An 18,227-nucleotide genomic window follows, 5' to 3' on the forward strand; every position below is an offset into this window, starting at 1 on the left:
AAGGTTATTTCCTCCTTAAAAACTGTTTGTGTCTCTGGGTGTGATGGCTCGTGCCTTTATTCCTTGCACTCAGGAGGCAGAAACAGGCAGATCTTTATGCTTGAGGACACCCGGGTCCACATAGCAAGTTCTGGAACCCTGAACTACATAGTAAGACCCTCGAAAAAAGAAAGAAAGAAAGAAAGAAAGAAAGAAAAAGGAAAGAAAGAAAGAAAGAAAAGAAAGAAGAAAGAAAGAGGAGGAAGAGAGAAGAGGAGAGAGAGAGAAAGAGGAAAGAAGAAGAGAGGGAAAGAGAGAAAGAGAGAAAGAAACAATCAAGGGAAAGAGCAATAAAAGGGAAAATACTCAGATAACAGAACAAGCCTCCACCTTGCCCAGCAGAGTCTGTCTTACCTGGCAGCTGAGAGGTTCTTCTAGTGCAGACGGCAGCTGCAGAGCTGTAACTATCGAGACAGGGCACAGTGTACTAGACAGACTGACGTCAAAGCATCACTCCCAAGAATGGGCAGAATTTAAACTGGGTGTAGTAGTACATGCCTATAATCCCAACACTCAGGAGTCTCAGGTCGGAGGACCTGAGTTTGAGGCAAGTCTAGACTACATAGCAACACCCTGTCTCAAAATGAGATGTAAATGATCCCAGTGTGATGCACACCACCTGTAATTCCAGTACTGTGGAGCAGTGGAAATGGGAGGATCCGGAGCTCAAACCCAGCCTGAGCTATGTGAGATTCTGTCTCAAAAAGAAAAAAAAAAAGTGAATTGGGGCTGGAGAGATGGCTCAGTAGTTAAAAGTACTTACTTTAAATGGGGATTGAGAGCCCAAAATGGCCACCTTTGGCAAGCATTAATGTAAGCCTAAGAACTGTAGCCATGCAGTTAGATTCTCCAGAAGGTAATGTATGGTAACTACTTTTTCAAGTATGTTTGAGAACATGTCACCCAGACACCTTGGAGATTAAGGATAACCCTGAAGGTCACTGACCTCCATTTGTTAACAGTAGCATACCAGCTAAGCCTTTTCATTTTCACAATCCTCTTCAAGCTGGTGTAGTACCTACTGCTGTGGGGTGTTCTGTATGTGAAATGTGTTGCTCTGATTGGTTAATAAATGAAATACTGATTGGCCAGTAGTTAGGCAGGAAGACTAGGTGGGACAAGGAGAGAGGAGAAAGCTGGGAAGTGGAAGGCTGAGGCAGAAAGACCCTGCTAGCTGCCGCCATGAGAAGATGTTAAGATACCGGTAAGCCACGAGCCACATGGCAAGTTATAATTAATAGAAATGGGTTAATTTAAGATATAAGAACAGTTAAACGAGAAGCCTGAGCCATTAGGTCAACCCAGTTTAAATAATAAAGCTTCTGTGTGTTTATTTTATAAGTGGGCTGTCGGACTGCCAGGGCTTGGCGGGACCCAGAGAGAAAACTCCAGCTACAACCTACTTTTCAGGAGTGGCTCTGGTGTAACATTTATTGCCTCCTGAAATTCATTTAGCCCCCTTTGAAGATACCTTAAAATTTATGAGCCTGAATGTAGCCATTATGAAACCATTAGTTATGCTCCTTGTGTGCTGTCTGTTGTTTTCTTTGTCTTAGTTGTTCTTTTGCAGAGCTGCCAGCTTAAGTCGTGCTGGGATCAATAAGTATGAGTCTTAAGTCTTCACCCTCCCCACCCCGCACTGCACTGATATTAAAGACAACAGAAAGACACCCAGTTTTTTTTGGGGGGGGTGTTTGGTTTTTTTGTTTGTTTGTTTTTTTGTTTGTTTTTAGACAGGGTTTCTCGGTAGTCCTGGCTGTCCTGAACTCACTCTGTTCCAGTTTGGCTGGCCTCAAACTCACAGAGATCCACCTGCTTCTGCCTCCTGAGTGCTGGGATGAAAGACGTGTGCCACCACCAACCAACATTCCCAACTTTTCAGGAGGGTTCTGGGAATTTGAATTCAGGTCCTCATGCTTGCCTAGCAAGAGCTCTTGCCCACCAGGTCTTCTCCCCAGCCCCTCCACTTCTTTCTCTTTGTCAGGACCTTCCAATGCAGCTCCAGACAGTCTCACATTTTATCCTGCCTTAGCTTCCTAAATGCTTAGATTACAGGCCTGTGCCACCACACAGCTGGCTTATCCATGAAATATGAGTACAGCCCATCTGAAAGGAGGCCAGCTATAATAAAAGAAGGAAGTGTGGCTACTAAATTAATTAATGAAAGCAATGAATTAGTGAACTTTAAGGCAGGGCCACATATGCCTGAACTGGTTATGCAGCCACAGGTCACTTTGAATTTCTGATCCTCCTGCCTCCACTTCCTGAATTCAGGGAATAAAGGTATATATCTCCAAAAAAAAAAAAAAAAAAAAAAGGTACTTACTTTACTTGATGCTGGGAACCTAAATCCAGATCCCAGTACCCACATCATGTAGCTCACAACAGCTTGTAACTCCAGCTCCAAGGGATCCAATGCTCTCTTTTGTCTGTCATAGGCATTGTTCTCTTATTCAAAAACCCACAGAGAGTCTGTTTGGGCCGGTGGCATGGCCTTTAATCCCAGGTGGATCTCTGAGTTTGAGGCCAGCCTGGTCTACAGAGTTCCAGGGCTACATGGTGATATCCTGTCTGGAAAACAAAAAAATAAAAATAAAGCTGAACAAACAAACAAAGAAAAACAAAAACCAACCAAACGGAAAAAAACCACATACACACAAACACATGTTAACAATTAAAAACCAGTTGACTAGAGAGATGTTTTGGTGGATAAAGGCATTTTTTTTTTTTTTTTTTTTTGTGCAAGCCTGATAACTTGAATTCTATATCTAGATCTTGAAGTGGAAGGAGAACACTGAGTCCCAAAAACTGTCCTCTATCTCCACTTGCATGCCATGGCACATGCACATACCCACACCCCCACCTCATGGCCATACACTCTACCCATACATACAATAATAATACATTTAAATTCGCCGGGCGGTGGTGGCGCACGCCTTTAATCCAGCACTCGGAGGCAGAGGCAGGCGGATCTCTGTGAGTTCCAGGCCAGCCTGGTCTCCAAAGCGAGTTCCAGGAAAGGCGCAAAGCTACACAGAGAAACCCTGTCTCGAAAAACCAAAAAAAAAAAAAAAAAAAAAAAAAAAATACATTTAAATTCAAACAGAAAAGCTTTATATATATAATTTGGGTTTTTTTTTTTTTTGCTTGTTTGTTTGTTTGTTTTTCCCCAAGACAGGGTTTTCTCTGTAGCCCTGGCTATCCTGGAACTTTCTCCCTAGACCAGGTTGGCCTCAGACTCAGAGATCTGCCTGCCTCTGCCTCCAGAGTGCTGGGATTAAAGGCATGAGCTACTACCTAGCTTAAACATAGGAGTAGGGTTTCTTTTTTTTTTAATGTTGTTATTGTTTTGAGACAGGGTCTCTCTACATAGCCCTGGCTGCCCTAGAACTCACTATTGTAGACCAGGCTGGCCTTGAACCCACTAAAGCTTTTAAATAAAGTAAGATAAAAAGTGAAAGGGGAGCAGGGGATATAGTTCAAAGGTACAGTGCTTGCTTAGCATGCATAAGGCCCTAGGTTTAATCTCCAGTACTGGAAAAAAATTAATCATATTTTTTAAAGGGGGCACAAAAATTTCTGGAGTTTGAACTTCCCAGTCTACAGGCTTCTCTTGGCCTGGATCTGTCTTACTGACCTATCATGTGACTCTGGGCGGGACAGGACAGGACATGGGAGACTTTGAGACCCAAATAACGTTGACCCAGACACTCTGCTCCCACACTCACTGCTTCCCGCCTTAACTCAGCTGGGGTGAGGTGTTCTCCTGCTGCACTTTGATAAGTCAGGTCAGTTCTCACGAAGCTCTCCTCCCAGCACCTCTGACGTTCTCTGTTGGCCTCTGCCCTGGAACTGGAGCCCCACAATGATGAAGGCCAGGGGTGTCCTCTGGATCCTGCTTGATTGCTGCTGTGGCCAGAGCCCGGGACAGGTGAGTCCAAGGGCAGAGGCCTGGGGGAGGGGTGTTTGCCTTGTTGAACCCTAGTGGGGCAAGGATCCAGCTCTCGCAAACTGCCTTTAGGACACCGCACATATTCCCAGCCCCATAGAGTCAAGGAAGGGGTGCCAGAGAGAAAACCTGGGGCCTGGGAGCAAAAATTAAGGGTAGCTTCCTAGAAAAGGGACTCACCCAACGAGGATGGGAGGAGAGAGAGCTGGGTTTGATTGAGAAGCAGAAAACAGGATATTTTAAGAAAAAAACAAAATTACAGAATTAATTGCCCAAGGAAGAGCACAGATTCCAGACACTAGGGTATAGGGATTAAAATGGTCTGGACGCTCTAGGTGTGGAAACACTTGTCTGTATCCCCAGAACATAGGGGGCTAAGGCAGGAGGATCATGAGTTCGAGGCTAGCCTGAGATATATAAAGTGTGAGAGGTCAGCCTACACTATATAGCAAGCCCCTGTGACAAACTAAACAACCTGCCTTTCCGGATTCAAATTATACTTCCTGCACTTTCTATCTGTGTAGCCTGGAGCAGCTAACAGTTCCTCTCCATTTCAGATGCTTCATCTGTAGCAGGAAGCTAACGAGACGCTCTTTATAATATCCTGTGAGGATTAAATAAGTTATATATGTCACTTGGAGTGACCGCTGGCACATAGTAAATGTTTAAATAAACATTGGCAATTATTCAACAACCCCTAACTCCTCTCTGGACCTGGTAACCTAACATCTAAATTCCATTTCTTTGAAGAGGGAAAAAAAAATCTATTCTCTTCTTCCGCATGGGCTGTTTGTCTGCCCACCAGTCTGTGTGTCTGTTTGCTTGAGACAAGGTCTCATTTTGTAGGCAGGATGGGTTAGAACTGTGTAGTTCAAGCTAGTCTTGAACTTGTGGTGGTCGTCCTGCTCAGCATTTTTTAGTGCTGGGATTACAGGCATGAGCCGTCATGCTCAGCTTCCTGGGTGTCGTGTGACTACTTCTGAAGCCATAATGAACATATGCTCCATATACGGTACGTATGGTGGACCAAAGAAATTATTCCATTTAAATCTAGCTCAGTAAACCAGTGAGCTTACTGAGATTGCTTATAGGAACATGGGTGATTCAAATGCAGCTACATCACCAAAAACCGAATGATGACTCACAAAAGCTGCATTCCTGTAGCTCCCTGCTGAACTTCCAGGCAGCTTGGCTGGTGGGAGTGTCTCTTCTTCCTTACAGTTGCTATTGCTTATATAACAATGGGAGAGGAACCTCTTAACTTTTCTGGGTTTTAGGAGTCTCCTGAGACTTCCAAGTTGGTTTACTTCCTGAGCCTTAGTAAAGAGCCTCAGATTAGAGAAAATTGCTACATAATCCTTGGGTATCCTTCAACATACTTTCCCTTCTAAAACTGCCCAGTTCTAATATGTCACCAAAAACTGTCTGTCTGAGCTGAAGAGATGGCTCAGTGGTTAAGACAGTGCACCATTCTTGCAGAAGACCCATGTTCTATTCCCAGCACCCACAGTAGATTTTTCACAACCACCAGTAACTCCAGCTCCAGTATATCAAAACCTCTAGCCTTCATATGCACCTACACACACACACACACACACACACACACATACACACACACTCTTAAAAATAAAAAAATAAACCTAAAATAATAGTAACTTTTTAATAATTTATCTTTATTTTATGTATGTGCATTGGTGTTTTGGATGCATGTATGTCTGTGTGGGTGTCATAACCCTGGAACAGGAGTTACAGACAGGTGTGTTGCCATGTAGTTCTAGGAATTGAACCCAGGGTCTCTAGAAGAGCAGTCAGTGCTCTAACCTCTGAGCCATCTCTCCAGCCCAAGAGTAATTTTTAAATGATCTGTCTTTACCCCTACATATGTAGAAATTCTCCATGCTTTTGTTCATTGCCAACACTACACCACCAGCCATCTTCCTCTCTTACCTCTCTACTGTCTGCCCCTCATTATCTAGCACCTTGAAAATCCTTCCATATAACAATCTTAGAGTGATGTCTCAGTCTATCGTTATGAAAGTACACCATGACCACAGCAACTTTTTTTTTTTTTTTTTTTTTTTTTTTTTTTTTTTTTTTGGTTTTTCGAGACAAGGTTTCTCTGTGTAGCTTTGCGCCTTTCCTGGAACTCACTTGGTAGCCCAGGCTGGCCTCGAACTCACAGAGATCCGCCTGCCTCTGCCTCCGAGTGCTGGGATTAAAGGCGTGCGCCACCACGCCCGGCAGACCACAGCAACTTTTATGAAGGAAAGCATTTAATTGGGGCTGGTTTACAGTTTCAGAAGTTTAGTCCATAATTAGAATGGTAGGAAGCATGGTGGCACAGGCAGACACTATGCTGGAGGAGCTGAGAGTTCTACACCAGGATCACACAGGCAGCGGGAAGAAGAGAGAGAGCCACTGGGCCTGGCTTGGGCTTCTGAACCCCCAAAGCCCCAGTGACCTTCTCCAAGAGGGCCACTTCCTCATACCCAACAAGGCCACACCTTCCTAATCCTCTCAAGCAGCACCACTCCCTAATGACCAAGCATTCAAATATATGCTCCTATGGGGGACATTCCAGTTTAAACCACCAAATGCCAACCTGGCCAAGCCTCTTTCCCTGCTCATAATCTTGCCATGGCTCCCCAGTGTTCATAGACAGTCCAACCTCCTTAACCAACAGGCAATAGTCTGGGTGCCTCAGTTTCCTCCTCTACACAACACAGTGCTGATCACAGTGGTGTCGGATGGAGAGGTAGGAACATTAGGAAATGTGACATGAACAGGGGGAGGTTCAGGAACAAGTGGAGCTGGGTTGCTGGGCTGACGCATTCTCTCCTCCTGCAGCATCCTCCTTACCCCTGGTCATGGACTCCATCATCCAGGCCCTGGCTGAGCTTGAGCAAAAGGTGCTGATGACTGAGGCAATCGCACTGCCTCTGCGTGGATTCTCTCAGCCAATAACTCCAGCCCCCACAATTCTCTTCACCAGCACTTGCTGCGGAAGGCACTGAGCCACAACGCTACAGAGCCACAACACTCACTGAGCCCAGAGCTTCAAGCCCTGATTTCCGAAATGGCTCAACATAGTGTAAAGGATGGGCAGGAATACGGAGTGTGCTGGCACCGGATGGCTCCACTGTAGCCGTGAAGCCTCTGCTGATTGGGCTAGAGGCTGGCTTGCAAGGGCACAGTGTTACCAGCTTGCCTTCAGACTGCCTGGCCACCCCTTGTGATGCTGGAGACACCTTTACAAACATTGGAGCCATCTGGTCACAACTCACGGAGGCCTCCACAAATGGCCTCTTCTACAGATGCTGAGCCACTTTACCAAATGACAAAGCCAAGACTCCCACCACTGTGACAGACTCCTGGCAGTCATCTTGGCTGGAGACTTGGGTCTGGCATTCCTCCATGGTTCCCAGACTCGGAGTCCTCCAGGCCTGGGAACTGAGGGTTGCTGGAACCAGCTTTCTGCCCCCAGGGTCTTTACACTGTTGGATCCCAAGGCATCCAGGCTCACCATGGCTTTCCTCAATGGTGCCTTGGATGGAGCTCTCCTTGGGGACCACTTGAGTCAGGTCTCTAGGCCCCGGCCACCCCTCAGCCACCTGCTGAGAGAGTACTATGGAGCTGGGTGGCTGGAGAGCCAAGGTTCCGAAGTAACTTCGAAGGCAGAATGGGGCTGCTCTAACTTCAGCTGCTGCCCTGGCCAGCAGGTGTGGAAGGCCTTGTCCTGCACAGAGCTGGAGCCAGGACAATCTCATTTGCAGAACATGAGCCAAGAAGCGCTGGCTCAGGTCGCCACCTTAGCTACCAAGGAGTTCACTGAGACTTTCCTGGGTAAGGAAATCCCCTGGCCCTCAGAAAATAGATGGTCTCAGCCTGCTGCGGTCAGTGGAACCCAAGGCCCAGGAAATCCAGGGGGCACAGCAGAGTCTGTAGATAGGGGCAGCTACATGGTCAAAGAAATGCAAGAGTCGGTCCCTGAAGAATAAATAGGAGTTCATTTGATTTGATTTTTTAGAAAAGGGGGTTGGGGAGTATACTCAGTTGGTAGAGTGCATGCATACGACGCTGCCTCCAATCCCCAACACCACAGTACACTGTACACAGTGGTGAACGCTCGTAATCCCAGCTCTTAAGAGGTAGAGGCCAGAGGATCAAGAGATATCAAGGGCAGCCTGGGCTTCAGGATACCCTGAGCTCCAACACACACACACACACACACACACACACACACACACACACACACACACACGGTAGCACACAATTGAAAGTCAACCCATGGGGTCGGATTTTTTTTTTTTACCTGTTTATTGAGACAAGGTCTACATAACCAGGCTGTCTTGAACTTGCAAGCCCCCTTCTTTAATCTCTCAAATGCTGGGATTAAAAGGGATGCACCATTATGCTCACACTTTTGGGCTTTCTCCTGGAAGTGGTAGGACACATTGTGGATCCAAATGCTATCTATCTATCTGTCTGTTTATCTACCTATGTATTACCTACCTACCTACCTGCCTGTCTGCCTGTCTGTCTGTCTCGTGTGTGTGCCCTCAGAGCCAAATCCCTGGCCTAAAACTAGACTCTTGCCAAATCCTGGAGGCCAGAGGGATGCCTACAAGTTCATTTTAATAGAGATTCAGTCTTCCAGAAGGAAACGCTTGATGATCAGAGTCTCCTTGCCCTTAAGGATGCCCAGCCATTCTCCCTCGCTGCCGCTGGGGAGCCGCACCTTATCGAGGCAACCCAACACCACTCAGGCTGCCGCTGGGATTCTTATATGTGCATCACACGTACGTGCCAGCGCCACCCTGCACCACCTTCCAGAGCTGCGCCGCCAACATGCGCTCATGCAGCACTTCCACCAGACGTACGCCACTGGGATGACATCGGCTACAGGTGGACCTGGCCTAGGCCACTGTGGGAGAGTCTGGAAGGCAGGGAGTAAAACAAGTGGGCGGAGACTGGCAAGTAGAAGTAGGAGTTTTGTAGTGGGCGTGGTCAAGAACCAGGAGGTAGTCAGGATCAGGAGCAAGGTCCTGGATTGAGGTGGGCTATAAATCGGCAAAGGATGGGGACGGAGAAGAGTGAAAAGGCACTTGTCCAGTCCTTAGGATGGATTCAGAAAAGGTAAGGCTTTTGTTTGTTTTTTTTTGAGACATAATTTCTCTGTGTGGCCCTGGCTGTCCTGGAACTCACTCTGTAGACCAGGCTGGCCTCAAACTCAGAGATCCACCTTCCTTGCCTCAAGTGCTGGGATTAAAGGTGTGCGCCACTACCACCTAGCTGCCTCTTTTCTTCTTTTCTTCTTCTTTTTCTTCTTTCTTCTTCTCTTCTTCTTTCTTCTCTCTTCCTCCTCTCCTCCTCCTCCTCCTCTTCTCCTCCTTCTCCTTTTCTTCTTCTTCTTCTTCTTCTTCTTCTCTTCTCTTCTTCTTCTTCTTCTTCTTCTTCTTCTTTTCTTCTTCTTCTTCTTCTTCTTCTTCTTCTTCTTCGACAAGGTCTCATAACTTGGCCTGGAAAAAGCTGGCTTCGAACTCTTGAAGTTCTGCCTGCTTCGAACTCTTGAAGTTCTGCCTGCTTCTTTCTCTGAATTAAGGCATTCTGCACCATTCTGCAACAAAGGTTTCTGGGGTACTGAATTGACACTAAATTGGATGAAACAGATGCTGGGTACCGCACTTGGTGTCATATGGCACAGGGACAGAATACGGGGCGTGGCAAGGTTGGGGTGTGGCCAGCTAAGGGCATAACCGCCCTTCTGCACTTTATGTCCCATCCCTCCACAGTTTCGTGGTAGGCTCGACGGCTATGTGTATGAGGGCGTGGCTGGCACTGGGTGGAGCGCATACGCGCGGCCACAACTCCCGCGGTTTCGGCGTGGCCTTCGTGGGCAACTACACTGGGTCGCTGCCCAGCGACGCAGCACTGAACACGGTGCGCGACGTGCTCCCGAGCTGCGCCATTCGCGCAGGCCACTTGCAGGCGGACTACAAGCTGCTGGGACACCGCCAACTGGTGCGCACTGACTGCCCCGGGAAGCGCTCTTCACCCTGCTGAGCACCTGGCCTCACTTCACAGAGGTGAGTCTGCCTGCCCATGTGCTGAGCTTAGCCTGTCACCCCTGCGCCTTCGAAGCACGAGCCATGAGCCAGGAGCCAGCCCTGCCTTCAGTCACCACCCATGGCATCGTCTGTCTGTCCTATCTATTCTGACGACACGACTTCAGCTCTGGCCCTGCCTCAGCCATCTTTTCTTTTGCCTGACTCCTAACATCTCTGCGGCACCCCTCTGACTTATAACCTCAGTCTATCTTCATTACTCAAACCATTAGATTACAGGCCTCCAGCTGCCCAGCTCTCTCCCCCCAGATCAGGCCACACCCACCGAAAGTCTCTCTGAAATTGTATAGCAGGCCATTGTAGCCTTTCTGATGCTGACACTCGTGTCCAGGAGTTATGACAGGCTTCCCGGGGGTACACACCACAAATAGGGAGCCTTCCAAAGTAACAATTCTCTACAAAGTCCAACTTAGTTGTTTTCACTGAGGTAACTTACAGGAATGTAAAGGAGGGGTTCCTTACAGGATCGAGGATGACTTAAAAACAGCCGTATCATGGGAACAGCCACCTCAACACAGGTGATGAGTCATGAAAGCTGCAACCCTGAAGCTCTCTCTACATGACCTGCAGGCAGCTCACTAGTGGAGAATCCCCTCTGGGCAGTTGTTGGCAGCTGCCTTGGTCAATCCCATCCCCCATCTTGCCCCACCCCCCCCCGGCAGTTGTTTAAGTTTCCATCTAACCAACCTGGATGAGGGGCCCTCATTCTTTCCTTTAGGGACTATTTTGATTCATAGGAAATTGCTATATAACACTAAAGCAATCTTGAATTATAAAGTTTACCCTTTTTTTAAAAAAGATTTATTTTATTTGTATGTGTCGGCATATATGTATATGCATTACATGCAGGCCAATGCCCAAGGAGAGGAGAAGTGGAAATCCGATCCCTGTAGTGGAGTTCACAGCCTTTGTGGGTCACTTGACATGGGTGCTGGGAACAGAACCTGGGTCATCTGCAGAGGCAGTATGGGCTCTTAACTGCTGGCCATCTCTCCACCTCCCACTTTACCTTCTTATTTAAGCCAGGCATGGTGGCACAAGCCTTTGATCCCACATTCGGAGGCAGAGACAGAGGCAGGTAGACCTCTGAGTTCAAGACCAGCCTGGTCTACAGAGCAAGTTCCAGGACAGACAGGGCTACACAGAGTGAACCCTGCCTCCAAAAATAAAATAAAGTTTTGTTTTTTGAGGCGGGTTTCTCTGTGTAGCCCTGACTATCCTGGAACCTGCTCTGTAGACCAGGCTGGCCTCAAACTCAGAGAGATCCACATGGCTCTGCCTGTGCCACCACCGCCCGGCTAACAAAATCTTATCTAGTGCTTGACTGCTTTCCTGATTGTTGGCAGCAGACCATGGTGTGAATACCCACTCTTAGCTCCCAAGCCCACACTCACCCCTGAAGTATATCAGAGCCAGGGACTCCTGAGGTGTTTTGGAACTGAAGTCTCTCTCTCTGGGCCCTGTCAGGATTGTTTGTGGTCTGGTGATACTCAAATAAAGCTACTATCAGAAGAGCAATTTGTCTTAGGTCCTTACTAGCGAGCTTTACCGAAGCCCAAGTCAAAACCTTCTGCCTACACCACCTTATCCCAGGCCACCTAGCCTAGAGCTCACTCCAGCCTCCTATCCAGAAGCCTTCTGCTCCCACAACAAACCTGAACTGTGGCCTTCCCCCGAAACGCTTGCCTGCACATCCTCAGTCCAGTCTCTACCCTGCTCTGCTTTCCTCTGCTCACCTCAACTGAAGGGTTCTTGATAGCCTCGACTCCTGAAGATTCTTGTGGTTTTGGTTTTGGTTTGTTTTGTGGGTTACCTGCCAAGACTCCTAAAGATTCTCACATTGAAGCAATCTAGACATAGCCAGCCGAAAGTCTCATTCTAGACTCTGACTTAAAGCACTAACTGACCACCCCAGGGCAATCCCCATTACCTGTATCTGTTTTTGTTTGTTTGTTTGGGAAACAAAGTCTTGAGGTCTAGCCCTCGCTGGCCTCCACCTCAAGTGCTGAGACTGCAAGGTTTCCTCATGTATCACATCCAACTGCTACTTCTTTTTTTCTCTTCTTTTTAATGCATGTCTGTGTATGTGTGAGCGTGTGTTCTGATAGCTGTGGTATTAAAGGACCATTTCCTGTGTCATCCTCAGGAAAACCATCTACTTCCTTTGAGACCAAGTCTCTCACTGGCCTGAAGCTCACCGAACAGGCTAGGCTTACTGGCTAGTTAGCCCGAGGGTCCTCTTGTCTCCAGATGCCCAGTGCTGGGACTGGAAGCTGCCACTTTTGGCCAGCACCTTTATGTGGGTTCTGGGGGTCAAACCTGGGTCCTCACATTTGCAAGGCAAGCACTTAGCTGACTGAGCCATCCCCTGGTCGTCGCTTTGGGTTTTTTAAGACAAGACAAGCCGGAGGGATGATGTCGAACTGCTGACCCTCCAGTCTCTACTTATCTTGCCACTCCTTTTCATTAAGCTATGTTCTCATCCGCCCTTGCCTGCAGGCAGGTTTGCGATTGGCTTGGTTTGTTTAATAGGGACTTGTTATGAAACCTGGATTTGTTTTTTGTTTTGTTTTGTTTTTTTAGACAGGGTTTCACCATGTACCCTCAAACTCATAGAGATCCCACTTGCCTCTGCCCCCTAAATGCTGGGATTAAAGGTGGTAAAGGCCTGGGCTACCACAGCTGGTCCAATGTTAAACCTTGAACTTTCAAAATCATTTGGCCTCAGCCTCCCAAGTGCTGGGATTACAAATGTTTCCCCACCACACCCAACCGCAGTCAGCTTTGTGTCCACTCCTTCACTTGGGACCCCTAGTCTGTCCATATCCAAGATTCCATAGCAAGAAGGGCAGACCCAACCGTACATACACCCTAAGTCTCATATTCTCTTGCTTCTTCTAGGTTGAAAACAAAAACTCCTTGACAGAACCGTGAAGATCCAAGAGGCTTCTATTCCTGATGGTTCTTTGAGCAGCCACAGACCACAGACCTCAATAAAGGGACCACTGAAAGGAAATCTCTATGAGCATCGTCTTACTTAGGCTTTGCTCAAAAGCCAACTCAGTAAATGAATTTTAAAAAAAAATCCTTAATAATAATAAAAAAAAAGCCAACTCCAAACAAAATGCAGGCAAAGTGTGTGGCTGAGTGGTAGAGAACCTAGTTGACAAGAAGCCGTTTTGTTTAGCCTGGCTGTCCTGGACTCGCTCTGTAGACCAGGCTGGCCTCGAACTCACAGAGATCCACCTGCCTCTCCCTCCCGAGTGCTGGGATTAAAGGCGTGTGCCGCCACCGCCCAGCCAAGACTCTTGATCCTAACTCCAGCAGGACAAAACAAAGCTGGATGTGGGGGCTCACATGTGTAATCATAGCATTTGAGAGCTTAAGGAAGGAGGATTGCTTTGAAGCTGTGGGTCCTGAGGACCACTGATTCATAACAGCGAGTACTAGAGAGTTAGAATGAAAACGGAAGCAGTTCATTTTACGGCTGTGCAAGGTCAAATGCCAATGAAAACGGCAAGTGAGCTCCCTTAGGTTCTTCTTTCTAGGCCTGAATTCCATCTCTATCCAACACTGCAGAAACCAGGCATGAAGGTGCACACCTGTAATTCCACGGCTCAGGGACAGAGGGCAGAAGAATCAGGAGTTCATGGTCATCCTCAGATATATAGGAAGTTCAAGACCAGCCTGGGATTCAGGAGACCTTATCTCAATGTGTGTGTGTGTGTGTGTGTGTGTGTGTGTGTGTGTGTGTGTGTGTGTGTAAAGCTAGAGCCATGACTCAAATGATTAAGAGTACTTACTGCTCTTTCAGAAGACCTGGGTTCAGTTCCTAGTACCCATACAGAGTTTCACAACTGTCTGAAACTATGTATGATCCCAGGGGATTCAATGCCCTCTTTTGACCTCCAAAGGCAACAGGCACATATGTGATACACATACATACATGCAGACAAAAAAAAAAACAAACAGAAGTTCTCCTACACATAAGAATAAATATATATTTTGAGACAGGGTTTCTCTGTGTCACTTTGCGCCTTTCCTGGAACTCACTCTGTAGCCAGGCTGGCCTCTAACTCACAGAGATCAGCCTACCTCTGCTTCCAGAGTGCTAGGATTAAAGCCGTGCGCCACCACCACCTTGTACATTGTCCCATTTTCAAAGCACGAGTTTCAGGACAGGCACAATAAGGAGAGCATTAAACCAAGTGTGGGACGTCAGTGACTGCCAACACTATATGCCCAAGGAGCCATCCTTATCCTTCCCACTCCATGAATCCAACTCCCCTCATACAGAGTCCACTATGTAGCCCAGCTGGCTTCAAGCTTGTGGCATGTAATCTTCCTGTGTGCACCTAACCAGTCCAAGGATTCCATGTGTGCACTGCCCCTTTAATCTGGCCCTTGTCCAAAGTCTTCTTTTGACTTGGGACCATCTTTTGTTCTCTTCTCATGCTCCAGATTGCAAAGGTTAGCTCCCTGGGGAAGCCTTACCTGACTTCTCCAGCCTGAGAAGAGTGGCATTTTTGCTCACCTGGTCATCCTTCCTCCAGTACATCTGTCTCCTCCCAGTCTTCCACACAAATTCATAAGGTCCCATTGGATTCAGGACCTGTCCCCCTCCCCAGACTGTGGGAACAGGAGGACAGAAATCACATTTTACTCTCTTCCCCACCCCATCTAGCACACAGTCAGCACTCAGGAAACATTTGTCAAATGTGACCTTTAAAATGTTTTTAATTCTGTGTATCTGTGTACGGGTATGTGCACTTGCAGCACTGAGTGTAAGCACACTCAAGAGCCAGACCTGGCTTCAGGTCATGTGGAGCTGGACATAAAGATGCTTGTGAGCCACCCAGGCCATAACATTTCTTGCTTAACCTCAGAGTCATCTCTCCAGCCCTTGAATGTGAGCTTTTTGAGACTGATACCATCATCCTTTACGAATAAGGAAGCTCAGAGAGAGGAAATGACTTGTCTGAGGTCACAGTGAGAAAGAGGATGGCCAACACTCCAACCTGGGTCAGAATGGTGCTGACTCACCCCTGCCAGAACATTTACCTCCTTCTTTTTGGTTAATTTTTTATTGTATTTTATTTGTTTGCGTGTGCATGTGTCATGCAGAAGAGTGTAGAGGACACCTTGTGACAATCAGTTATCTCCTTCTGCCATGGGGTCCCAGGGAAGTGCCTTTTATCCACTGAGCTATCTTGAAGGCCCCACCTCTTTTCGAAGTAAGTATCTATCAACACATCAAAGATGCTGGACAGTACACCAAAATTCACCTCAAAGAGATTTCACAACAGAACATACCCAGGCCATCAGCACCAAACCCCAAACCAAAAGCATGTTAAATTTATGTTGTATGAATTTCACTTGCATTTAAAAATAAATTGGGGATGGGGGCTGGAGAAATTGCTCAGCAGTTAAGAGAACATACTCCTAAACCCACGCTTAGTTCTCAGCACTCATCGGGCAGCTAACAAAGAGCTGTGACTCAGGAGAATCCAGTGCTTCTGGCCTCTACGGATACCCTCACACACAGACGTATTCTACTCCCTAAACACACACACACACACACACACACACACACACACACACACACCACGCACGCACGCACGCACACAGGGTGGGGGCCTTTTAATACTGATCACAGTGATTAATCCCAGCATTCAAGACACTGAAGCAGGAAGATCAAAGGTTCAAGGCCAACCTGGGCTACATAGAACTTGTGTGGAAAAAAAAAAAAAAAAGACATACAGGCTAAAAATATAGTCAGTTGATGAAGTTTTTGTCTAACACAATGAAACTCTGGCTTGAGTGGGGAATAAACCAAAACAACAAATAAGAAGGCTGGATATCTAGTGCACACCTCTAATCCCAGCACCTGGGAGGCAGTGGCAGGAGGATCAGAAATTTAAGACCAGCCTTGTCTACACACCAAGTTCAAGGCCAGCCTAGCATGATTGTCTAGGTCTCCTTTGACCCAGCAATTCTCCTGCTAGGAAAACATGCAATAGACATGTCCACCAAGACTGCAACTGATAGCCGGCGGTGGTGGTGGTGCACGCCTTTAATCCCAGCACTTGGGAGGCAGAATCAGACGGATCTTTGTGAGCTCAAGGCCAGCCTGGGCTACCAAGTGAGCTCAGGAAAGGCACAAAGCTACGCAGAGAAACCCTGTCTCGAAAAACCAAAAAAAAAAAAAAAAAAGACTGCAACTGATAACTCCAAATAACCTGGGTGTTCACTGATGTCAGAACAAACACTTGGCGGTGTCTCCATCTGAAGAGTATCATGTAGCAAGGAAAATGAGGACGTTCTTGAACTAACGCTGTCAGGAGGATCACAGTGCTAAACTAAAGCAAAAGCTGAAGAGTATACATTGAGTGAGTCCGTTCATTTAGAGTTCTAATCCTTGCTGGGAGTGGTGGCACACACTTAAAAACCTAGCACTTATGAATCTGAGGAGGAGATTTTCCATGAGTTCAAGGGCAGCCAGGGCTGTATTTCAAGACCCTGTTTCAAATAATAAAAAGGAAAGGCAAGAAAAAAGAAAGTAAAACTTTCAGAACCAAGCAAATGAAGATACTGCAAGTCGGGGAATCGGGCTGGAGAGACGGCTCAGTAGTGAAGTGTGTGCACTGCTTTTGCAGAGGACCAGAACCTGTTCAGTTCCCAGAACCTGTGACAAGCACCTGTAACTCCTGCTCCAAGGGATCACACGCTCCCTTGGGCATCTGTACCCACTTGCATGAGCACAAGTACTACACACACACACACTTGCACAATTAAAACTTATAAAAATAAATCTTTTTATTCAGAGGGGCTAGTGACTGAGTAAAGACATAAAGGAGACTTTTGGAAGATGGCTTCCTTTGTTTTGTTTGAGATGGGTGTCTATTGTGTCCTAGGCTGGCCTTGAACTTGGTGTGTAGACAAGGCTGCTCTTAAATTTCTGATCTCCTGCCACTGCCTCCAGGTGCTGGGACTAGAGGTGTGCACTAGATATCCAGCCTTCTTATTTGTTTGTTTGGTTTCGTTTGGTTTCTTTCCCCACTTGAGCCCAGTTTCATTATATTAGACAAACACCGTATAAAGCACTGGAGGTATGACCCAGTGAGTGCTACAGCTGTTGCTGAACACGCTTAGTCTTTGGTTCTACCGTAACACTGGGTGGGAGGTGTCCAGCCAAGTCTTCAGACTCAAGAACCAAGAGTCTAAGTCTAGCCTGGGCTACACACGCAGTGAGCTCAAGGCCCAGTCTGTGCAATAAAAAAGAAAAAAGAAGGTTAGATGTGTGGCTCACTAGTAGAGCATAGGCCTTGCATCCTCAGGCCCTAGGTTCCACCCCCAGGGTGGAGGAGGGTGGCAAATGGTTCAGGGGGTAGTGACACTTGCCATATAAGCCTGGAACCTGAGTTCCATCCTGGGATCTCATTTAAATGTAGGAGAGAACTAACTCCACATGGTCCTCTGACCACCACATGAGCACTGTGGCATCCACACACAATAACAATCAATGATGACTCTTTTTTAAAAAAAAATCCATTCCTAGCCGGGTGGTGGTGCACGCCTTTAATCCCAGCACTCGGGAGGCAGAGCCAGGCGGATCTCTGTGAGTTCGAGCCAGCCTGGGCTACTAAGTGAGTTCCAGGAAAGGCGCAAAGCTACACAGAAAACCCTGTCTCGAAAAAACAAAAACAAAAACAAAAAAATCCATTCCAAGCCAGGCTGTGGTGGCCCACGCCTGTAATCCCAGCACTCAGGAGGCAGAGGCAGGCAGATCTCACAAAGAGAGTTCCAGAACAGCAGAGCTGTTACACCGAGAAACGCTGTTTCAGCAAACCCATCCACCCCCTGAATTAAATAAAATAAATAAATGATCCGTTCCAATAGAATCGTGGCACAGGTGAATCCTTCCACAGGCTGGCCAGCCGGAGATTTCCTGTATCCTTGGCAGCCAGCATTTATCCAGTGTGCTCCCATTTCACAGAAGGCTGTTGAAGCTCAAAGAAAGAAGCAGCGTGCACTATCTCAGTCCTCGCCAGAAGCCAGCACTGCCACCTCCCTTCCACGCCCCACCTCCGCATCCTGCCCCCATCATGCCCTCC

At 47.3% G+C, this 18,227-nt stretch overlaps 1 pseudogene; it reads left to right on the forward strand.

Annotated features, from left to right (window-relative positions):
* The first annotated feature begins 3,907 nt into the window (after positions 1-3,907).
* Positions 3,908-8,972, forward strand: LOC114680852 (annotated as a pseudogene).
* The last annotated feature ends 9,255 nt before the right edge of the window (positions 8,973-18,227 follow it).

This window comes from Peromyscus leucopus, unplaced genomic scaffold (genome assembly GCF_004664715.2).
Source record: "Peromyscus leucopus breed LL Stock unplaced genomic scaffold, UCI_PerLeu_2.1 scaffold_875, whole genome shotgun sequence".
Taxonomy (NCBI): domain Eukaryota; kingdom Metazoa; phylum Chordata; class Mammalia; order Rodentia; family Cricetidae; genus Peromyscus; species Peromyscus leucopus.